Below are 23,116 nucleotides of genomic sequence, written 5' to 3' on the forward strand. Positions count from 1 at the left end.
TCTCGAAAGCAAAAGACCCTATTCCTGAAGGCTTGGTGGGACCATGCTCCAGTGTGTCGCTACAGATAGAGGGTACTTATGCTAAAGACATACTCAACACAGGGTCGCAGGTCATGTTGTACCATTTGTTTTACAACCGGTATCTGAAGCATTTATCAATGACATCATTCAGTGCACTGGTGATCTGGGATCTCATTGCTGGTGATTATCTGTATGATGGTTATTTTTTCAGTGAAACTAGAGTTCTTGTAGGTCGATGTGGGAGTGTCTGAGGTTCTTGATACAGTAGTGCTGGTTTGTCCAGACCCCGTTGAGAAGGGCGGCGTTTCAATTCTGGTGGGAACCAATACCCCTCTTGTGAGGAGGCTCATGGGGGACCTGCAAGGAGAAGGCTGGCGAGAGCTTTCTGGGGACATTGTCTGTGCACCCTATGTTTCAAGCTGCTTTTGAGGAAGTGCATGGCTGCATTGGACCAGATACCAAATTTAAACGAGGGACTGTGTGGTTCACCCAGTCGAAGCCACTGGTGGTCCGGCCTGGGGAAGTGGAAAGAGTTAAGGGGACCCCCAAATTTCCTGGAGTGCCTGAGGGTGAGACTCTCTTAGTGGACGCTCTGGAAGACCTCGAGGGGGAGTCGAGATTTCCTGCTGGGGTTCTGGTGAGGCCCGAGCTGCAGAAGCCCTCGGTTGTACAGGCGAGCAGGATGGCAGTGATCGTCAGGAACACTGCGAAGAGGGAGGTCACCTTCAAGTGGATAATGCCCCTGGCACACCTGTTCCCAGTGATGGTAATGCCCAGTGTCCCTGTGAGACAAGCTGGGGAGTAACTATTGGAAAAGGGGGGGAAGTTGACAGCTGAGTCATTCAACTTTGGGGACTCCCTGGTGCCTGCAGTGTGGAAAAGGAGGTTGGTAGAGAAGATGGAAGGTGTCTTTTCCACTGACGAGTTTGACGTGGGTTGTTCCAAGAGCATTCATCACACTATCCGGGTGACCAAGGACACCCCATTTAGAGAGAGGTCACGGCGACTGGCCCCTGGAGATGTGGAAGACATGCGGCAGCACTTGTATAAGTTGAAGGAAGCTGGGATCACCACTGAGTCCTGAAGCCCCTATGCATCCCCAGTAGTAGTGCCCTGGAAGAAGAATGGGAAGGTACGAATGTGTGCGGACTATAGGACTCTGAACAGCTGCACTGTCCCTGACCAGTATACGGTCCCGAGGATCGAAGACGTGCTGGCCTGTCTGAGTGGTGTGAAGTGGTTCAGTGTGCTGGATTTGAGGAGTGGATATTACCAGATCCCCATGAGTGAGGCTGACAAAGAGAAGACGGCATTTATATTTCCACTGGGATTCTTCCAGTTCGAAAGGATGCCCCGGGGTATATTGGGAGCTCCTTCAACCTTCCATCCGATCATGGAGAAGATGGTGGGGGATATGAACTTGCTTGAGGTATTGGTATATCTGGATGACCTCATAGTATTTGGATCCACCTTGGAAGAACATGAAGCGAGGCTGCTGAAGGTGCTGGACCGCCTGAAAGCTGAAGGGTTAAAACTTCCCCTAGACAAGTGCCAGTTCTGCCAAATGTCTGTTAGCTATGTTGGGCACATAGTCTCACGAGATGGAATAGTTACAGCAGGGGTCCCCAAACTATTTTGCACCATGGACTGGTTTAATATTGACAATATTCTTTCAGACTGGCCGATGGGGTTGGGGGGTGGTTGTTCAAGTAGGGTTAAACTCACCTCCGTATGTCTTTTACTGTTAGGGTTGCCAACTTTCTCACTCCCAAATAAGGGACAAAAGTAGCAGTCAAATACGGGACACATGTGTTTACCCTGAGAAAGACTACCATGACCATGAAGCCTTGCGCGGGCACCTGTGTGCCCATGTGTGACGTGCACATATGTGTACATGTCGATTTTTTTCTACTAATCAGTTTTGGTTTAATCTTCCTGATTCTGTTAAATGAAACTACACTGTACATACATTATTTCTACTTTATATATAGGCTGGGTATTTACCATATCATTCCTGCTTTTACTATATGTTAGTGTTATTTTAGGTTTTATGTGTTATTTGGTATGATTTGGTAGGTTATTTTTTGGGTCTGGGAATGCTCAAAAAATTTTCCCATATAAATTAATGGTATTTGCTTCTTCGCTTTACACCATTTCAGCTTACGAACGGTTTCATAGGAACGCTCTACCTTAGCGGGGGAAATGCGGGACAAGGGCGGTCCCATATGGGACAAACCAATTTAGCCCAATATACGGGATGTCCCAGCTAATATGGGACAGTTGGCAACCCTACGTTCAAGTTCAACAGTGCATAACAGGGAATGAGGAAAAGCGCAGCTGACTCTTATCGTTTTATATCGCCAAGTCATATCATTTCCGCGGCCCAGTGGTTGGGGACCACTGAATTACAGATCCAGCTAAGATCGAGGCGGTTACCACTTGGCGAAGACCCCAGATTGTGAGCACTCTCTGTTCATTCCTCGGGTTCTGTGGTTACTATCGGAGGATCGTGAAGGGCTACATGAAAGTGAGTCACCCATTGAATCAGCTTCTGTGCGGTTACCCTTCCTTGGGGAAGAAAGGCAGGGAAAAGAAGGACAGGAGGGTGGAGAGTATCCTAACCCATTGGAGCCCTTTGGACTGAGGTGGGACGTAAACTGTGAAGAAGCCTTTCAGTTGTTGAAGGCGCTGTTGACCCAAGCATCGGTGCTGGCATTCGCGGATCCCCAATTGCCATATGTACTCCACACAGATGCCAGCCAGGAAGGCTCGGGGGGCATCCTGTATCAGGATCAGGGCACTGGGTTGAGACCCGTTATGTTTGTCAGCTGAAATCTGTCGCTCTCCGAGAAAAACTATCCCATGCGCAAGTTGGAATTTCTGGCGTTGTAATGGGTGGTGGTTGATAAGCTGAGTGACTACCTCTACGGGGCCAAGTTTGAGGTGAGGATGGACAACCACCCCCTAACTTATATCCTGACCTCAGCGAAACTTGACAAACACGTGCTGGCCGAGCCTAAGAGTTACACATATGTCTCTATGAAATTAGAAGCACTGCAGCTTATGGCAAGTGAGGACCTTTGGTTGGCTCATGCTGTGAACTTTGGGTTCAGAACACAGTTTTGAATGGTCAATGCTGCCTGTCCGTTGAGAATTGAATGCTGTATAGTGGTGTTTGCCTGAGTAGTTCAACCTTTGGTTCTGTTGAATGCTGAATTGAAATACTGCTTTGACTGTTGCCAGCTGAATTGAATTTGTCATTGTTTTGTCAGGTTTGTGCACTTGGAAAACAACATGAGTCAAACTGGAAGCAGTGACCTTGAAGTCAAAAGTAAGAGAGAAATTAAACAAACATGTGATGTTGATGGTCAGTTTGTTGAAGGAAAGGAAAACATTTACAAAGCTACAGGTGTCATGGTCCAGTCTGTGAAGTCTGCATTCCAGTTCACGGTCCGGTCCGTGGACTCAGGACTCCAGGTCTTCCAGCTGTCCCTTGTTTAGGTTAATCATAGGCACCTGATTCCCATCTTTGGGCTTACAATATAAGTAGCCTTGGGATTGAGTGTGGACTACTGGTGTGTCTTGTTAGTTCCCCTTGGAGCAATGTACTGATGGAGGGCTAGTGAAACCATTTGTGATCTCTAGGCCTGGTTGGAGGACCACTGATTCATGGAGCCTTGTTGCCACTTGCAGGAGTAGTCTTTGCAGTATAGATTTGGCTGTTTCCTGGACCAGCTGAGTGACTACCAGCCACTCCGAGCTAGGTAGGGATCCGGCTGTATCTGTAGCCAGCTGAGGTTGCTGACTGAACTGAGACTTAGAGCTACCCTGGAGCAGAGATGGAACTGTCTGTTGTTCTTTGGCGTTTGTCTCTTCTTGTCCTCGCCTCTGTGGGGTAAGTCAGGCTGTCTTGCCGTTGCCCCATGAGGGGTTATGTCTCGTCTTGTCTTGTCCTTACCTCCATGGGGTAAGTCAGGCCGTCTTGCTGTTGCCCTGCAGGGGGACATGTCTTGTCTTTGCCTCTGTTGGGTAAGTCTGGCCGTCCTGCCGTTACCCAACAGATGGACCTGTCCCACCTTGGTGTGGAGAAGTTGAGTCCCGGCTTGTCTTAGGATAAGTCCTGGCTCTATGTCTACGTTCTGTCCTGTCTCATGTTAGTGTTGTGTTAAAGATGAATCCCGGCTTGTCGAAGGATAAGTCCCGGCTCCGTGTTGATGTTTAGTTCCCAGTCTGTCTCTCAGCTCCAAGAACCCAAGCCTCGACGATCCCGCAGCCAAGCTCCAAGAACCCAAGCCTCGACGATCCCGCAGCCAAGCTCCAAGAACCCAAGCCTTGACGATCCCGCAGCCAAGCTCAAGACTCCAGACGGCAGCCAAGTCATGTCCTTGCCTGGTTCTGGGGTCCGAGCCCAAGGCAAGACCCAGGTTCTGGGTCCTTGTCCAGTCTCGGGCTTGGAGTCCAAGCTTTGTCTCCTAGTCATGGTTTCTAGTCCTGGTCCTGCTTTCCTTAGCCCAAGTCTGCATTCTTGTCCCTGCTCCTGGTCTGAATCCTGTCATGTCCCTACTCCAGTCAAGTCCTGTTCCTTGTACTTCAGTGTCTGTGTCTTGCATTTGGGTCCGTTCCCAGCACCCCCACATGACAACAGGACAGGCTGTGACTAAGTACAAGGCTGAAGATAGCATGTCTAAAGTGCATGCAGCACATTCTGTTGCTAGCAGAGCAACTTGTGCATCTGATACCCCATCACCTCTCGTGAGGATGGAGGCTGATTCAGCTGAGTTACATGCAAGGCAACAAATATTGAGGGATAAACACACATTGGCAGAACAGGAAGAGCTTTGGAGAAAGATTGAGCAGCTTCAATTGCGGAAAGAAATTGCAGCCAAGATAGCCAGAGTAAAAGTGCTAAGGACTTGGTGCTGTGAGTGCTAACTGTGCTCCAACAGGACAGTTCTATAGTGAGAGTTCCTAAATTAGCATGGAACAGAGAAAATCCAGTGTACTTAATGTCAGTCTGGATACAATGTCTATGACCCATGAGTTTGAACCCCAAGGGGTAGTTCAAGGTGCTCACTCTCAAACTGCACCAAGGAGGTACTCTGAACCTATGCCATATCCAATAGCACAAGGTGTTTCTAAGGACATTGATTTACAGCACGATGACACTCATGTTTCATATTTTAAAAGTCTAAATCTGTGCTGGAGGCCATAAGGACACAAAAGGAAATAACAAGCACAGTTATGCAACAACCACAGATTGCATCTCTGCCTAAGAGAGTGATTCAACTCTTCGATGGTGATCCATTGCAGTATCATTCATTTATGAGGCTTTCAAGAATAGCAATGAAGGCAAGACTGGTAATTATGGAGACCGTCTCTATTTTCTCTATCAGTTCACTGGAGGTTACCTGAGAGAGCTTTTCAAAAGTTGCCAGTGGGCTGGCCTGGAGCAAGGATATCTAAAGACCCAAGCTTTACCACAGAACACTTTGATGAGCACAAAATTGCTGTAGCCTACATGGAAAAGGCTCCCTTGGCTGTATATAAAATCAGGAGACAAGATTACAGTCTTTTTCTTCGAGGCTGTGCAATGCATGGAAGACATGTAGGACATGCGTGAGTGGGACATGTCTGCTAATATGAGAATTGTAAATAAATCGTCCGATAAACTTAGGGGAAAAATGAAGATCAGCAGTCTATAAAATGCAAGAAATGCACAGCATAAGGTTACTTTCATTAACATTGTTTATTTTATTGAAAGGCAAGTAAAGATTGCTGCATAGCCAGTGTTTGGTTTAACAAAAAAGACCATGCTATATTGCCAACAGTAAGTAAAGGTGTGAACAAAACTGGATCACAAACTCGTTCTCAAGCTAAAGGAAGCAGCTTTGCCACTCCTGTGAAAACTGAATCTGAAACTGAGCCCGGAGCTGCTGAAAAGGCTGCAGATTTGAAACAAGCCGTGAATGAAGCAAACACAACAGCAAGTACCACCCTGGTATCTACTGGCCTTAAGGGGGCTGATGATCATGATTGTAAACTTCCTATAATTCCAGTTCAGGTGAAGTCTAAGAAGAGTAACAAGACAGCGGTTACTTATGCTTTCCTAGATCAAGGAAGTTAAGTCATGTTCCACAGAGTGAGCATCATTAACAAGCTCAACCTGACAGAAAAAGGAAGACACATTCTCTTACATATGATGTGTCAAGAGAAGGTTGTGAGTAGCTATATCATTTCAGGATTGGAAGTGGCTGGCTTAGATAGCAAAAACTGCTGTGGACTGTTTAGCGTCTATACACAGGAATGATTGCCTGTCTACAAAGGGAACTTTACTCGTCAGGGAGATCTTCCAGAATGGTCTTGCCAGAAATTGAGCTGCTGATAGGGGAGAATATGTCTAAAGCACTGGAGCTGTTGCAAGTGATTCGCACTGTTAATGATGGACCCTATTCAATCAGCGCATGTTGACGCCTGGCCTAGTGGTTAAGGCGTTCGTCTAGTGATCTGAAGGTGGCTAGTTCGAGCCTTGGCTGAGGTAGCATGTTGTGTCCTTGAGCAAGGCACTTAACCACACATTGCTCTGCGACGACACTGGTGCCAAGCTGTATGGGTCCTAATGCCCTTCCCTTGGACAACATCGGTGGCGTGGAGAGGGGAGACTTACAGCATGGGCAACTGCTGGTCTTCCATACAACCTTGCCCAGGCCTGCGCCCTGGAAACCTTCCAAGCACAAATCCATGGTCTCACGAGACTAATGATGCCTTAAAAAAAATTCAATCAGAACTAAAGACTGTGCTGATCAACTGGATAGCGTGTCCACTGAGGTCTTTAGCTTCTCATTTTGGCTTCAATTAAACTGGTGCCTAAGAAGAATGTAGTAACCTACCTCAGTGTCTATCATCTAATAGCACTTACATCCATGGTGATGAAGTATTTTGAGAAGTTTGTGACGAAACATATCAACTCCAGCCTGAGAGGTGACTTAGATCCACTCCAATTTGCCTATTGGCAAAACAGGTCCACAGCAGATGTCGTTCCATTGGCTTTTCACTCAGTCTGGCACAGCTGTGTAAGAGCCATACATCTGTTCTCTATGTGCATTGTACTCTGTGTTGCATGTTTATTATGTTATATTTATTGTGGTAACATGAGAGTGGGCATCTATACACAGGAATGTAGGCATGTCCACAAAGGGAACATTCCTCGTCAGAGAGATCTTCAAGAATGGTCTCACCAGAAGCATATTCATTTGCCAGAAATTGAGTCAGAAATTGAACTGCTGATAGGAGAGAATATGTCTAAAACATTGGAGCCATTGCAGGCGATCACACTGTTAATGATGGACCCTATTCAATCAGAACAATGCTGGGTTGAATTGTTAATGGGCCATTGAAAGGAGACCGTGATGGTGGAAAAGACTAAGCTCGGCCAGAGCTGACAGCTAATGGGACTTCACTTTTTCAGTTGGATATGGTTTGGCAGCAGTGATTCAAGGCAGATTTTCCTAAATGTAGTCAAGAGGAACAACCTGGTTTGTTAGGAGAAGATCACAATCCAGGATAGTCTGTTTACCAAAAGAGAACATTTGTGTAAATGTTGAGATATCATATCTCCTCTGTCTTGGTAACATGTGGTTGTAATTATTCTAATTTAATAATTATGGGGCTGGGATGTGGGAGTCATGCATCTGTTCTCTATTTGCATTGTATTCTGTGTTCACGTTTATTGTGTTTATGATGGTAACTAGTCGCATGAGTGGGGGCATAGTAAAAGTGAAGAAAGACTATATGTTACAGCTTCATGCTTTGTTCATTGCAGTTTGTAGCTTGGGACCAGTGGATGTCGTATCATTTGCTAAACACTCAATAGTGCTCAATCATGCTTAATTACCTGTAATTCCCTGCTTAAGATTTCTACTGCTATGCTAGATGTATTTAATTTTTGCAGTTTTCTACAAAAGCAGTGTGTCCTGCTGGTAGAACACTCTGGCTTCAGCTCAAGATACAAACCCTGTTGTTCAACTTTAGAATGTTGTGTCAGCCAATCAGGATGGCGGAACCTGGAGAAGGTTCCAGAGACAGTGGGGCAGAGGGAGTTTTCTGAAGGACAGTAGTCTGGATTGGGGTCTTTTGGTGAGAGCTGAGGAGTGGGACAGAGGGGAAGATGCTGCAGAATGTGGATAGGAGAGTCTCCGTTGCAATAAGTGCTTTGTGCAGATGAGTGGCTCCAAGGGGGGGGCAGGGGAGGGAGGGAGGGAGAGATGGAGGAAGAGAGAGAGATATCTATCTATCTATCTATCTATCTCGAGGTGCTCTTCAATGGGAGCTCAAAAATGTGGCTGGTGTGTTCACGCAGACTATGGGTCCAGCACGTGAGTAAGAGATACACCTCCGAGTACTCCAGTATGAGCTCCAACAGTTAGGGGCATATTGGACTGGTTTAACCGTAATGGTCCCTTTTTTCCCTTTTCTCTTTCCCATTAACTATTTGATAAAGCTGAAATTAACAAATATACTTTCTTTATAATTTTATATGGTATATGATCTGTTATTTCTTGCCATTAGAACATAAGATATAGGAGCAGGAGTAGACCATTTGGCCCATCGAGTCTGCTCCACCATTCAATCATGGGCTGATCCAATTCTTCCAGTCATCCCCACTCCCTGCCTTCTCCCCATACCCTTTGATGCCCTGGCTAACCAAGAACCTATCATTGCCAAATGATAATTGTGTATGGCAGTCGCTCAAATCAAGGTTCTGTTTGTTGGAACATCCAACCATTCCTGTTTAGTTGACCCTTAAATCATCCCGACCTGAGACATATATTACTTATAAAGGTGGCCGTCTCACTGCTGAATCCCTTGGCTATTAGCCCAGATAGCTATCGAGCCAAGTTTGCATACGAGCCCGGTGAGATGGTTACATACACTTAGCTTACACTTCAGTATGCTTAAGTTTCATCGCTTTAAGATTGTACATTTGCTAATTGCTAATAAAAGATTTGACTTTCGAGCAAGCATTTTGGAGCTGGGGGCACATCATGCAGGTATACCAAATTCATAAGGTCACTGGCAGTGGAAATTGTTTTGATTTTGGATTGGCCACTGCCATCTGGGCAGTAAAGATGCATACACCCGGATGCGTTTTATAGACTACGGCTCAGCATTCAATACTATCACCCCCTCAGAACTAATCAAGAAGCTTCAAGACCTTGGCCTCACTACCTCCTTGTGCAATTGCATCCTCAATTTCCTCACTAGCGGGTGCCAGTCGGTTTGGATCAGCAAAGTCTCCACAATTGCCATCAGCAGAGGTGCACCTTAAGACTGTGTGTTTAATCTCCTGCTCTACTCACTTTACAATTATGACTGTCTGACTAAGCACAGCTCCAATGCCATATTTAAGATGGCTGACTGCACCACTGTTGTTGGCGGAATCACAGGTGATGATGAATCAGCGTATAGGAGGAAGATGGAAAATCTGGCTGAGTGGTGCCACAACAACCACTTGATTAATTCAGCAAGACCAAGGAACTGATTATTGACTTCAGGAGGAGGAAGATAGAGGACCACGAGCCAGTCCTCATCAGGGGATCAGAAGTGGAGAGGGTCAGCAACTTTAAATGCTTCGGTGTAATCATTTCAGAGCAGGTGTACTGGGCCCAGCACACAAGTGCAATTATGAAGAAAACATAGTGGCAGCTTTACTTCTTTAGAAGTTTGCGAAGATTCAGCATGGCATCTAAAACTTTGACAAACTTCTATAGATGTGTGGTGGAGAGTATATTGACTAGCTGCATCATAGCTTGGTATGGAAACACCAATACCTTTGAATGGAAAATCCTACAAAAAGCGATGGAAATGGCCCAGTCCATCTTGGGTAAAGATCTCCCTGCTATTAAGCATACTTACACGGAGCATTGACGCAGGAAAACAGCATCCATCATCAGAGACCTCCGCCACCTAAGTCACGTTCTCCTCCCGCTAGTGCCATCAGGGAACATGTACAGGAGCCTCAGGACTTAAACTATAAGGTTCAAGAACAGCTACTAACCCTCAATCATCAGGCTTTTGAACCAGAGGGGATAACTTTACTTAACTTTGCATGCCCCATCACTAAACTGTTCCCACAACCCATGGACTCACTTTCAAAGACTCTTCATCTCATATTATTGATAATTGTTGACTATTTATCTATCATTATTTTTTTCTTTTGTATTTGGGCAGTTTGTTGACTTTTGCACACTAGTTTTCTGCTCTGTTGGGTACGATCCTTCATTGATTTATTATGGTTATTGGATTTATTGAATCTGTCTGCAAGAAAATGAACTTTCAGGGTTGTATGTGGTGACATATATGTAATAAATTTACTTTGAACTTTGACGTGCTTCATCAGAATTCCCACCTTTCGGGTGAAACAGAATTATTGTTTATTACTGTTGGATACAGATTACGCCAATCATCAGCTGGGTTTTGTTCCTGGGATCATGCTGTGTATAAAATGGCTTCCACAGATATAAAGTATGATCAATTTAAAATTATTCTTTGTGTTCAAAGAATTATAAAGCACAATGTGAGGCCTTTGATTTTAACTGACAGGATCTTAGCAGGTGAATAAAATCAAACCATAGGTATAAAATGTCACATAAAAGTATTAAAGGAAGCCTGAGGATCAAAGTGTAGCTAATTCGTAATTGAACTATGAATGGATTGCAGATTTTAGTGTAAGCTGTCTCATTAAAATTCCACAAAATGTCAAGTTGCTGAAATTGATCCAGACAAATGATCTTTCTGGACAAAGAAAATTAATACTAAAAAAAAATGGAACAGCTAAAAATAGATAAAAAGATTTGCATTAATATAACACCTTTCACATCCCTCTCAGAATGTCCCAGGGCTTTATAGTGAATTCATTATTTTTGGAATGTCAATTTGTATGTAGAATACTCTCTCAAAAAACAAAGTGATAATGAAATGATACTGTAATTTGTATCAGAATTTTTGAATGAATGATGAACATTGCCAAGAAGCCAGACATAACTTCCTTTGTCTTATTTGAAATTGTGCCTCAGCATTTTTAAAAGAAGTTGAGTACTCTTAATCCAAAATTCCAAAAATCTAAAAACCTCCGAAATCTGAGTTTTATTTGGATGCTGACATGAAGTCATGAAGGACTCACACCACCAGGTTCAGGAACAGTTACTACCCCTCAACCATTAGGTTCTTGAACCAAAGGGGATAACTTAACTCAACATCACTTGCCCCATCAATGAAATATTCCACAACCAATAGACTCACTTTCAAGGATTCTTCATCTCATGTTCCTGATATTTATTGGTTATTAATTTATTATTATGAAACACCCTGGTTTCCATGGGAAGACCCTCTCAAGTCCCACCAAACTCATGAGGTTGAGATGGCTTGTCCCACCCCACACCCCGGTTTGTGTGGATTCTGCGTAATTTTCTATCCTGTTACAAGTTAGTGCCGTGAAATAACAGACAGGACACTGCATACGATTAAAGGAATTATATTTATGAATCTTAACTAAAGGGTTAGTAAAAAATAACAAAAAGAAAAGTGCCCATTCTAATTAAACAGTCAAATGTGCACAATTTGGAGCTCATCTTGAACTGCTCTGTCACTTCTGCACTGGGCTATTGGACAGTGTGAACGCCCAGACCACCTTCTGAATGTTGCTTGCAATCTATCTCGAACAACCAGGTCTCCCACCGGATCATATGCTACGACCAGTTCTCCCCAGCGTCCTCTCTCGTCATCGACCCCCCCCCCCGATCAAAAGCCCAAGACCAACCGTATTGCCCCTCACCATGAAAGCCTCCCACTAATTGAATGGTACACACTCCACATCATCCCTCATCTTCATCAATATCCCAAATAGGCTGAAAGCAAAACAGACTGCTCTTACAGAGCTGCTAAATGAAATAACTACAGCATAACAGCAAAGATATGAACCAGGGCATTGCAATTATTATTTCTTTCTTTTTGTAATTGCAGTTTGTTGTCCTTTGCACTCTGGTTGAACACCCAAGTTGGGCATTCTCTCATTAATTCTCTAACGGTTACTGTTCAATAGATTTATTAAGTACGCTCACAAGAAATGAATCTCAGGGTTGCATATGGTGACATATATATATTTTGATAATAAATCTCCTTTGAACATTGAACAAATAGAAAATTCCACATGGCCCTGGGAACGTACCGAGGCGATGTGCAGGTCTCTGTGCATTACAGATAGTTCTGAGAAGTGACCTCACACATGTAATGAACAGTAGTGAAAAATGAAGATGTTGTTTGTGTATTGAAAGAATGGATTCATCAGCATCAGAATGAACATATGCTGTTTAGCAGTATGCCGAGCATGGAACAGGCAAAGATCTATCACGATGAACTGAAAAATGAAGGTAATTGTTTCATGCACAAAATTATTAAAAATATTATATCAAACTACGCTCCCCTGGTCCTAATTACTGTGAAATGGGTGGCTGTTTGAAATCAATGTCAGCTATGAAGCCAATGGCAGTGCTGGAATCCAGTAACAAACGCAGTCAGGGGAAGTCATTCAGCTCTGACAGTCTGTGGAGGACCCAGCTCCATCATGTCAGACCGTGCTCCACATGCAGACTGTTCACTCTGTGAGCATCACACCAGCTGTACAAAAGCTGTGTATGTAATGTAAATGGGTTTTGCAAATATACCAAAATCCAAAATCAGAAACACTTCCAGTCCCAAGCAGTTCAGATAAGGGCTGCTCAACCTGTAACAGGTTGTGAGAATAACTGCTCTTCTAAAAAGTAGTCCTTCAAGGCTGCAGACCTGAGGTTTGAGGTTCTTTCTTTCTCCCTGTTTGGATGAAGGAGGATATGCAAACATCCATTGCCACAGGGCACAGGGAGACATTCAGTTGTGAAAAGTGAAATCCAGTGGTCACAAGAGGTATTTTAGTTAGATGAACAGACACAGTTCTCTGCAGCAAAGACAGTGAGACATGAAAACTGTGTTCCCTACTCTGTACTACGGTTACCATCTCTCTTCTGAACTAGGCAAGCTTGAGGTGGGAGAATGAGGATCCAGTTGTCATGTTCCATGTAGGCACTGAAAATTAGGCAGGTCTAGGAAAGAGATTCTGCTGAGTGGTTATGAGCAGCTAGGGACAGCATTAGAATGCAGAACCACAAGGATGATAATTTCCACACATTAACTGTAAATATGTGATTTGGCAGCAAGGAAATAGGAGTAGAAACATAAATAGATAGCACAAAAATTGTTGGGGAGGATGGGTTCTGGTTCATGGATTACTAGCTCTAGTACTGACTGGGCAAGAAGAAGCTATTATGTTGCAGTAAACGTCATTTGAACCATACGTCAGTGTCCTGACAAATTGCATAACTGGGGTTACAGAGTCAGAGAGATATAGATACAAACCCTTCAGCCCACTGATACCACACCAAGCACCATCAAGCTCAATCTTCAAACTAGTCCTACCTATGCCCATTTTATTGCCTTCACATTCCCATCAACACCCACTTAGATTCTTCCACTCACCTACACAAGAGGGACAAGTCGCAGTGGTCAATTGACCTACCAAACAACATGATTTTGTAATGGAGGAGTTAATCAGAGCCCCTGTAGGAAACCCAGATGGTGTATGATAGATATTCACTTTCTTAGGCCTGAGAGGCTTATTGCCAACCTCAGCTTTCTAGCACAGCAGCATCACCTTTCCAAAGAGTCAGGGTTGTTTTTGATAAAATTAAACTTCTAACCACTATTCCTTGCTCAGCTTCTTGTTGTAAACAAGTAAACAGTGTGGACATGGGGGCCCATATTTAATCAATGAAAGACAATGGGGTTAGGTTAATTGGCCTGCATCAAACCGGACAACACTGGCTAAGGTATTGTACCATTGTGACTAAATTCAAAGATACTTGCAGACCAGACTGATTTTGATACTTAGCACATCAAACACGGTCACAGGTATAGTTGATCAATTAATAATTGGGATATTTGTGTACTCAGAGAGTCATCCCTCACAGCATTAATTTTGGGTATCTCGGATCTCTGTCCCCAAAATAGACTGTGTGAATTAGCAAGGATATCTAAAAAAAAAATCACATGCAGGTTATGGCAACTAGTAGAAAAATAGTATAAATTTTAGAAAGCATTTGTTAGGAATAAAAAGGAGAATGACAGAAGGACATGTGACAGAAAGAAGAATGAGAATTCATTCCTCAACTTGTGGTTTCTGTGATGGATAACTCATATGTCCAAAATTTGTCGGTATGTTCTTTTTGTTTGTAAGAATTGTGCATGTGTTTAGAAATCCTTTGTAGCTCATAAATATTTTGTAATTGATAAAAGATTTATAATTATAAAAATTTATAAATCAGAGATCCTCTGTGAGTTTTAAATGTGTGTTAAGAGAACACATATTAAAAACCATCCATCACAGGTAAAGCCCTCCCCTCAGTTGAGGGCATCTAGATGAAATGTTGTCACAGGAAAGCAGCATTCATCATCAGGGACCCCCGCCACCCAGGACACGCTCTCTTCTCACTGCTGCCATCACGAATAAGGCACAAGAGCCTCAGGACTCACACCACCAGGTTCAGGAACAGTTATTACCCCGCAATCATCAGGCTCCTACACCACAGGGAAAACCTTTACTTGCCCAGTCATTGAAATATTCCCACAACCTATGGACTCACTGTCAAGGACTCTTCATGCCCTCTTCTCAATACATATTGCGTATTTATTTATTATTATTTTTTTCTTTTGTATTTGCAGTTTGTTATCTTTTGCACACTGGTTCAATGCCCAAGTTGGTGCAGTCTTTCACTGATACTATTATGGTTGTTATTCCATTATAGACTTATTGAGCATGCCTACAAGAAAAAAAGAACCTCAACGTAGTATATTGTGACATGCCGTATAGGTACTTTGATAATAAATTTACTTTGAACTTTGAGAATTCATTCCTCAACCCTTAGTTTCTGTGACGGATGATGCATTCATCTGCAACTTGTTGGTATGTTCTTCAAGTTCACAAGGATCGTACATGTGTTTGAAAATCCTTTCTAATTTATACATCTTCAGAAATTCATAAATCTTTTATGTCAGAAATCCTCTGACAGTTTTCAATGTGTGTTAAGAACCACTTGTCTGAATTTAAACATGTATTATTAAAAATAAAATAAACTGTGATTGAACTACTTTGTTAGCTGGAAGTATCTCCTCCTTGGTAGCGAGGAAGAGACCTACCATTCAAATAGTGGACAATGACATCTAAGTCTCACCACAGAGTCTAGAGAGAGAAGTAAGCTAGTCTTTGGAGAGTAGGTTGATACAGTATAATCTTCCTGTAGTGAGGGTACCCATAGATACCTACTGTATATTGGATAGGGCTTAACATTTCCTTCTCAGTTAAGGGTTTTGCAGACAGTGAACCCAATTCTATTACAATCACAACAAGAATGTGCACACTCCACACTGACAATGTTGAAGGTCAGGATTGAACCAGTGAAGCAGCAGCTTTGCCAGTTGCACTACTGGGCCATCTTAACAGGACTTGAAACTTCCTAAGAGGGTGAACGTTCAAGTAGCAGGATGAATGAAATAAGAGCATGCCAGGAATCAACAGGAGAACAAATAAGACCATAAGACAAAGGAGCAGAAGTCAGCCATTTGGCTCGAGTCTGCTCCGCCATTTTATCATGAGCTGATCCATTCTCCCATTTAGTCCCACTCCCCCGCCTTCTCACCATAACCTTTGATGCCCTGGCTACTCAGATGCCTATCAATCTCTGCCTTAAATACACCCAATGACTTGGCCTCCACTGCCACCCGTAGCAACAAATTCCATAGATTCACCACCCTCTGGCTAAAAAAATTTCTTCACATCTGTTCTGAATGGGCGCCCTTCAATTCTTAAGTTATGCCCTCTCGTACTAGACTCCCCCATCATGGGAAACAACTTTGCCACATCCACTCTGTCCATGCCTTTCAACATTCGAAATGTTTCTATGAGGTCTCCCCTCATTCTTCTAAACTCCAAGGAATACAGTCCAAGAGCAGACAAACGTTCCTCATATGTTAATCCTCTCATTGCCGGAATCATTCTAGTGAATCTTCTCTGTACCCTCTCCAACGTTAGCACATCCTTTCTTAAATAAAGAGACCTAGACTGCCCTCAGCACTCCAAGTGAGGTCGCACTAGCGCCTTATAGAGCCTCAACATCACATCCCTGCTCCTATACTCTATTCCTCTAGAAATGAATGCCAACATTGCATTCGCCTTCTTCACCACCAACTCAGCTTGGAGGTTAACCTTAAGGGTATCCTGCACGAGGACTCCCAAGTCCTGTTGCATCTCAGAACTTTGAATTCTCTCTCCATTTAAATAATAGTCTGCCCATTTATTTCTTCTGCCAAAGTGCATAACCATACACTTTCCAACATTGTATTTCATTTGCCACTTCTTTTCCCTTTCTTCCAATCTATCCAAGTCTCTCTGCAGACTCTCTGTTTCCTCAGCACTACCGGCCCCTCCACCAATCTTCGTATCATCAGCAAACTTAGCCACAAAGCCATCTATTCCATAATCCAAATCGTTGATGTAAAACATAAGAAGAAGCGGCCCAACACGGACTCCTGTGGAACACCACTGGTAACCGGCAGCCAACCAGAATAGGATCCCTTTATTCCCACTCTCTGTTTCCTGCCAATCAGCCAATGCTCTAGCTACCTATGTAATTTTCCCATAATTCCATGGGCTCTTATCTTGTTAAGTAGCCTCATGTGTGGCACCTTGTCAAAGGCCTTCTGAAAATCCAAATATACAACATCCACTGCATCTCCCTTGTCTAGCGTACTTGTAATTTCCTCAAAAAATTGTAATAGGTTTGTCAGGCAGGATTTTCCTTTAAGAAATCCATGCTGAGTTCTACCTATCTTGTCATATGTCTCCAGGTACTCCGTAACCTCATCCTTGACAATCGACTCCAACAACTTCCCAACCACCGATGTCAAGCTAACAGAACTATAATTTCCTTTTTGCTTCCTTGCCCCCTTCTTAAATAGCAGAGTGACATTTGCAATCTTCCAGTCCTCCAGAACCATGCCAGAATCTATCGACTTTTGAAAGATCATCGCTAATGCCTCCGCAATCTCCACAACTACTTCATTCAGAACACGAGGGTGCATTCCATCTGGTCCGGGAGATTTATCTACCTTTAGACTATTCAGCTTCCTGAGTACTTTCTCTGTCGTAATTGTGACTGCGCACACTTCTCTTCCCTGCCACCCTTGAGTGTCTGGTATACTGCTGATGTCTTCCTCAGTGAAGACTGATGCAAAATACTCGTTCAGTTCCTCCGCCATCTCCTTATCTCCCATTACAATTTCTTCAGCATAATTTTCTATCGGTCCTATATCTACTCTCACCAGTCTTTTACTCTTTATGTACTTGAAAAAGCTTTTAGTATCCTCTTTGATATTATTTGCTGGCTTCCTTTCATAGTTTATCTTTTTCCTCTTAATGACCTTCTTTAAAAAACTTCCCAATCCAAATAGCGGTGTTACATACCTCAAGGAGATCTTGTGAGAGTGATGTAATGGTCTTTTGGTGGTCACCTGATGTAATTTTCCCGCCGATGTGAGGTCACGTGATGATATGTGCATCACGGGTATAGAAGGGAAGACCTCAGATGACACAGTTAGTCTTTAGTTTTCCAGCTAGAACGCACGGCTGTGTCTCTGTTTCTGTTGCGTATTTGTTTTTATGATGCAGTTTCATTTTTAAAATGGAGTGTTATGTTCTGTTGCAAGGTACAATAGTGCTGGACTGGCAATTTTTGCTAGATGTGTTGATTTGCCTTTTTCCAGCGGTATTGGAGGGTGAAGACTTCATGGAAGTACAGGATATGAAGAATTAAAATAAGTTAGGAATATTCGGCAGTTTAACAAAGGATCAACCTTATTGAGTCTTTGTTGAAGAAGTAGCGACCTGCTACTCTTGCCAAAAGAGCATGGAAGTTCATGCGGGATTTGCTCTCTAGAAGAAATTAAGGTCAGTTGTTTAAGCCGTTTATTTCCAGCATCGTGAATCCTTTGGACAGAACCAACAGGAAAGTCACGTCTATGAAGAAATCCTTCTTCAGAGAAGTCTCTCCCAATTGAACGTATAAATCTGTTGGATTTTCGAATTTACCATTTTAAGAACTGTATTTGACGTTACCACTTTAAGAACTGTTTTCCCATTTAACACTGTAAGAACCAGTGCCAAGTGACGATTTGTTGAACGGCTGCGTAGCCGTTAACTTCCGGTTAAGGTTTTCGTTTGTTTTTTTATTGTTTATCCGTGTTTTATAAATGTTTGGTTGTTTTTATATAACCTGCCTCGATTGATATTCATTGTTGCCAGTTACTTAACAGCAGAAACTGGAACCAAAAACTGCTGATGTAAGTGCACATAGCACTTGTAATGAGATAGGTGAGTTGATGTTAAAACCAAAAATAAAATAGTTTGATTTAATAGCTCTTACAGAACCGTTTCAGGGTGAGAAGGCCTGAATTCCAGTTTATGCTCTGAAAGAATAGGCTAAACGGGAAAGGAGATTGGTGGTGGTGTTAATTAGGGAAGATTGTGTGGTGGTGAGCAGTGATGTGGATGCAACGGATGGTGATGTGAAATTGGTTTTGGGTGGATTTGAGGAATATATGGGAAAAATATGCTGTATGAGTGGAAGTGGTCTCCCCCCACCCTCCAACTCTCCCTCTCCCACCCCCAGCATCAAATTGCTGGCTCATGGTAGGGCAAATGGGAAAATATTATCATAGGTAATTTTTATCTGCAGATTGATTGGACACCCTCATTCAAACAGGGTACTGTGAAGGGAAAAAACAGGAGTCCCATGTGGAGCAGGCATGGAAGAGGAGTTTCAAGCTATGATCACAGAGAACAGTGTGGCAGACTTGCAGGGTTGAATGATTTAATCTTGCTCCAATTTTTGTGCATTCTTGTGAGGGTCTAGATTGGGTGTTACCAGATTTTTTGATGCTCTGGACCCCTACCATTAACCAAGGGATCAATGGACCCCAGCTTGGGAACCTCGATCTAGATTTATGCACTCAAATACTTGGAATGGTGCTTGAACCCAGAACTGGCTGAGACAGGTATGGGAGTGCATCACATTTAGCCACAGTTAACAACATGTTTGAAACAGAAACAAAAATATTGGGATGATACATTATTTTAAAAGGTTTCATTTATAAAATCCTTCCTTAAAATTCACAAAACGGATGGCCTAGCTCTGACTGCCTCTCATAAACACAAGAGATTCTGCTAATACTGGAAATCCAGAACAACACACTCAGCAGGTCAGACAGCATCTATGGGGGAGATGGATGCAATGGTTGTCTGGTATGGGGGAGAAAAATGTTAATATTAAGGGTCAAGACCCTTCCTCAGGACCCCTGATCTCCAGCATTTTGTCTGGTGCTCTACCCGCCTCTTACTTTTGACCTGATTTTGAGGATTGCAATAACTGAACTTACAAATCTATTTCTAATGCATTCCTAATTTTCCTGAACTTCATCTCAAGCTCTTCTCTCCTTAATGTCTGATGGTAGAGACCTCAAGCATGTCTGATACAAGCCCCCCAAAGATTCTGCAACATCCTTTCTCCAGGATACTTGGTCAAATCTGCATTGTTTCCTGTGTTTCAGTACCCATTCCAGCCCTAGGTTCATCACTCTTCACATGTACCAGATATTTATTCTGTTCTCTATAATGAGAGCCCTTCAGAATTAACCCATTGATTTTGAAGCACTCCAAAGTCCTGAAAAGCCACATAAACGTAAGCTTGAAAGAAATCCATCAAGTATTTTTCACCTCTCATCTCCGTTAAGGCTGCAAGAGGGAATATTCTATGTAGTTAGATATTCTTCAACCTCCACCACAAATGCCCATTCCATCAGTGAGAAGAGTCAGTACAGCGGATGGATGCGATAGTTGTCTGGTCACCTCATTCGCTTTGTTATATGAAGACCAAAACCTCAAGTAGGATTGAAATGTTTTGATCCATCAGAGCACTAACAAAGAGCTTGCATACATTCATAACATTATTGATCTAGTGTCTTAACCTCACAAATCAATCACCTTCCAGTTTTAATAACTCTATGGTAAGAGAAGAAAGAAATTAGCTCTTTAATAAATTTTTATTCTATAATATCAGAGGCTCTCCAATGAATATTTTCTGAGATCACATTTGTTCTGATTTCTTAATTATATTTTCCTGTGGTGCTCTTTCATTATATACTTCAATTTTCCCTGCAACTTAGTTCTAATTACAACACTGTAATTTTCTGCTTTGATTAATGACTGTATTTTTTTAGAATCTGAGAAATGGCAATTGTTCATTATAGGTCAGCCTACCTTGAACATTCGGAAAAGGAATATTTATGTTTCTGATAACTCCCCATACTTCAATGCATTCCTGTAATAATATAACAGATAAGCAACAGAAATACATTCCAGGTTGGCTGTTGGAAGTGATTAAGATCAAATATGATAGAGGCCTTATTTAACCAAGAGGATCCCTATGGCCTATTGATTTATTTTTCATCAATTGTCCTGATACAATATCCTTCTTTATAGAACAGTAGACACCATTCTTAAATTGTGCATCTTGTGAAATCTAATTGCTCTCGATTATGTTTTATTTGATAGCACTCTTGCCCAGTTCTAAAACTACAACCTCTAATCCCATTCCCAACACTTGAAACATAATTCTAAGGTGACATTTAATGTTAGTGTTTGTGTAACAGTTGTTCCAAATAAAACTGAGGTATTATTAACATCCCATATTTGAAGATATTCGTAGGTCTTTACTGTAATGAAGTGCTTTCTGGGGCATTATTAATTTTAAAATATAGGAATATGGCTGTCAATCTGTGCACTGAAATCTATCACAAACAGCACATCCATAATGACCAAATAATCAAATTCCAACTTTGCAGGGTAACATTGTCAAACTGGCCACGAGTAAGAACAGGAGATTTTTTTTACACCCTACTTTTATGATTTCTCCCCACTGTTGCAGCCCAGGGCACGTTCAGAGTCACAGTGTACATATGTTCAACAGCATAAGCTTGCTAGTAAAGTCCACTTACAATTCTGCCAGAAAGTGTAAAGGGCTTTGTTAAGGAGAGCCCACATATCTTAAGACTTTCTGTAATGAAATATTCCACACTGTTTAATTAGACGGGAAATCATTCTACTCTGAAGAGAATTCATTGTGTGACGTACTTTGAGATGTGCACACCACACAACATTACAGCACAGTACAGGCCCTTCAGCCCACAATGTCATGCCAACCTTTTAACCTACTCTGAAGATCAATTTAACCCTTCCCTCCTACATAGCCCTCCATTTTCCATCATTCATGTGCTTACCTAAGTTTCTTGAATGTTCTGACTACATCTGTCTCTACCACCACCTCCAGCAGAATGTTCTGTGCACTCACTCTGTGTAAAAAACATCTCTGATATCCTCCCCCATCACCTTAAAATTATGCCCCATCATAATATCCCTGGGTATATCTGGCTGTTCGTTCAATCTATAACCTCATATCATCTTGTACACTTCTATCAAGTCACCTCTCATCCTCCTTCACTCCAAAGAGAAAAGCCCTAGCTTGTTCAACCTTTACTCATAAGACATGGTCTATAATCTAGGCAACATCTTGGTGAATCTTCTCTGCATCCACTCTAAAGCTGCCAAAAGACCAAAACTGAACACAATATTCCAAGTGTGATGCGCTGTTGTGATGTGGAAGTGCTATTATCACTTATGAGCATATGTTCTGTAGTGTTGCTCAAGGTGGCCCACAGTGATAGCAACATGATGCTACTGGTTCTAGAATCAGATAGAAAATGCTAGAAAATACAATCACATGCATGGAAAAATTACCACTGTATCATTGTCAATTGTGTTTTCTCCAAAAGGTTTCATTAATCAGACTTAGGTGGACTGGATTATTAGTCATCAAAGCTGAACCTGGAGAACTTGGCACACTTTGAAGCACAGGCTGCTGTATGGGATTTTACAACTAAGCCTCACATTCTGTTCAGAGTGGTGATTCAGGGCAGTAGACACTTAAGTCAGAGGTTTAAGCTCAAATCCTATGCCAGAGCCTACGCTGATGCTGTGTAGTCAGCACGCAGGGTTTTGCACTGTTGGAACTGTTATGCAAGGAATACAACAGTAACACCATAATTCTTCTCTTATAAGGACTTGAGAGTCCAGAGAATTATAGAATTTGGAATTTGAAAAATAAAACAGAACTGCTGGAGCAACTCAGTGGGTTAGGCAGCATCAATGGACAAAAGGGATGGTCGCTGTTTTGGATCAGCATCCTGCATCAGCAAGGTTAGGGTTCCTCCTCTTCCTTTCAGCGAGTTTCTCTCCCACTGTTCTTTGCTTCTTCATCTCCACATTATGCGACTCCAACTGCCAATTCTCTTCCAAGCTTGCCCACTTGAAGAAGCCCTCCTCCCCTTTTTTTCTGACAGGAACCCTGCAAACCTTTCTCCTTTTCAGCTGCTCTGTTGTTGGGTCTCGACTTGAAGCATCCACCATCCCTTTGCCTCCACAGATGCTGCTTAGTCCGCTGTGTGTTCTACCAATAATTTCTTAACTGAGAGAGAAGAATGTTTTGTTCATTGTGGAGTTTAGGATAGAGCAAAGGCAGCAAAGTCCCTCTGGTGGGCAAGTAGGATGTCAACTCATAGGAGAGTCTTCGAATCATGCAGCGAACAGGCTCTTTGGGCCTTCAAGTCCATATACAAAAAATCAGGCCTGATATTTAGAGCTCAGCATCAGAGAGCCCTATGGTACACATTCCCATACATTCAGCCCATCCAGTTCAGCATAAACTACAGTAGATGGGCCAAAGGGCCTGTTTCTATGCAGTACAGATCTATGACTCTATACCAACTTCCCCCAAATGAATCTCATCACTCACCTACACATAAGGTGCTATTTACAATGGTTTCAGTTTACCTTGGGATGTTG

Source organism: Mobula birostris, chromosome 9 (assembly GCF_030028105.1).
Source record: "Mobula birostris isolate sMobBir1 chromosome 9, sMobBir1.hap1, whole genome shotgun sequence".
NCBI classification, from domain to species: domain Eukaryota; kingdom Metazoa; phylum Chordata; class Chondrichthyes; order Myliobatiformes; family Myliobatidae; genus Mobula; species Mobula birostris.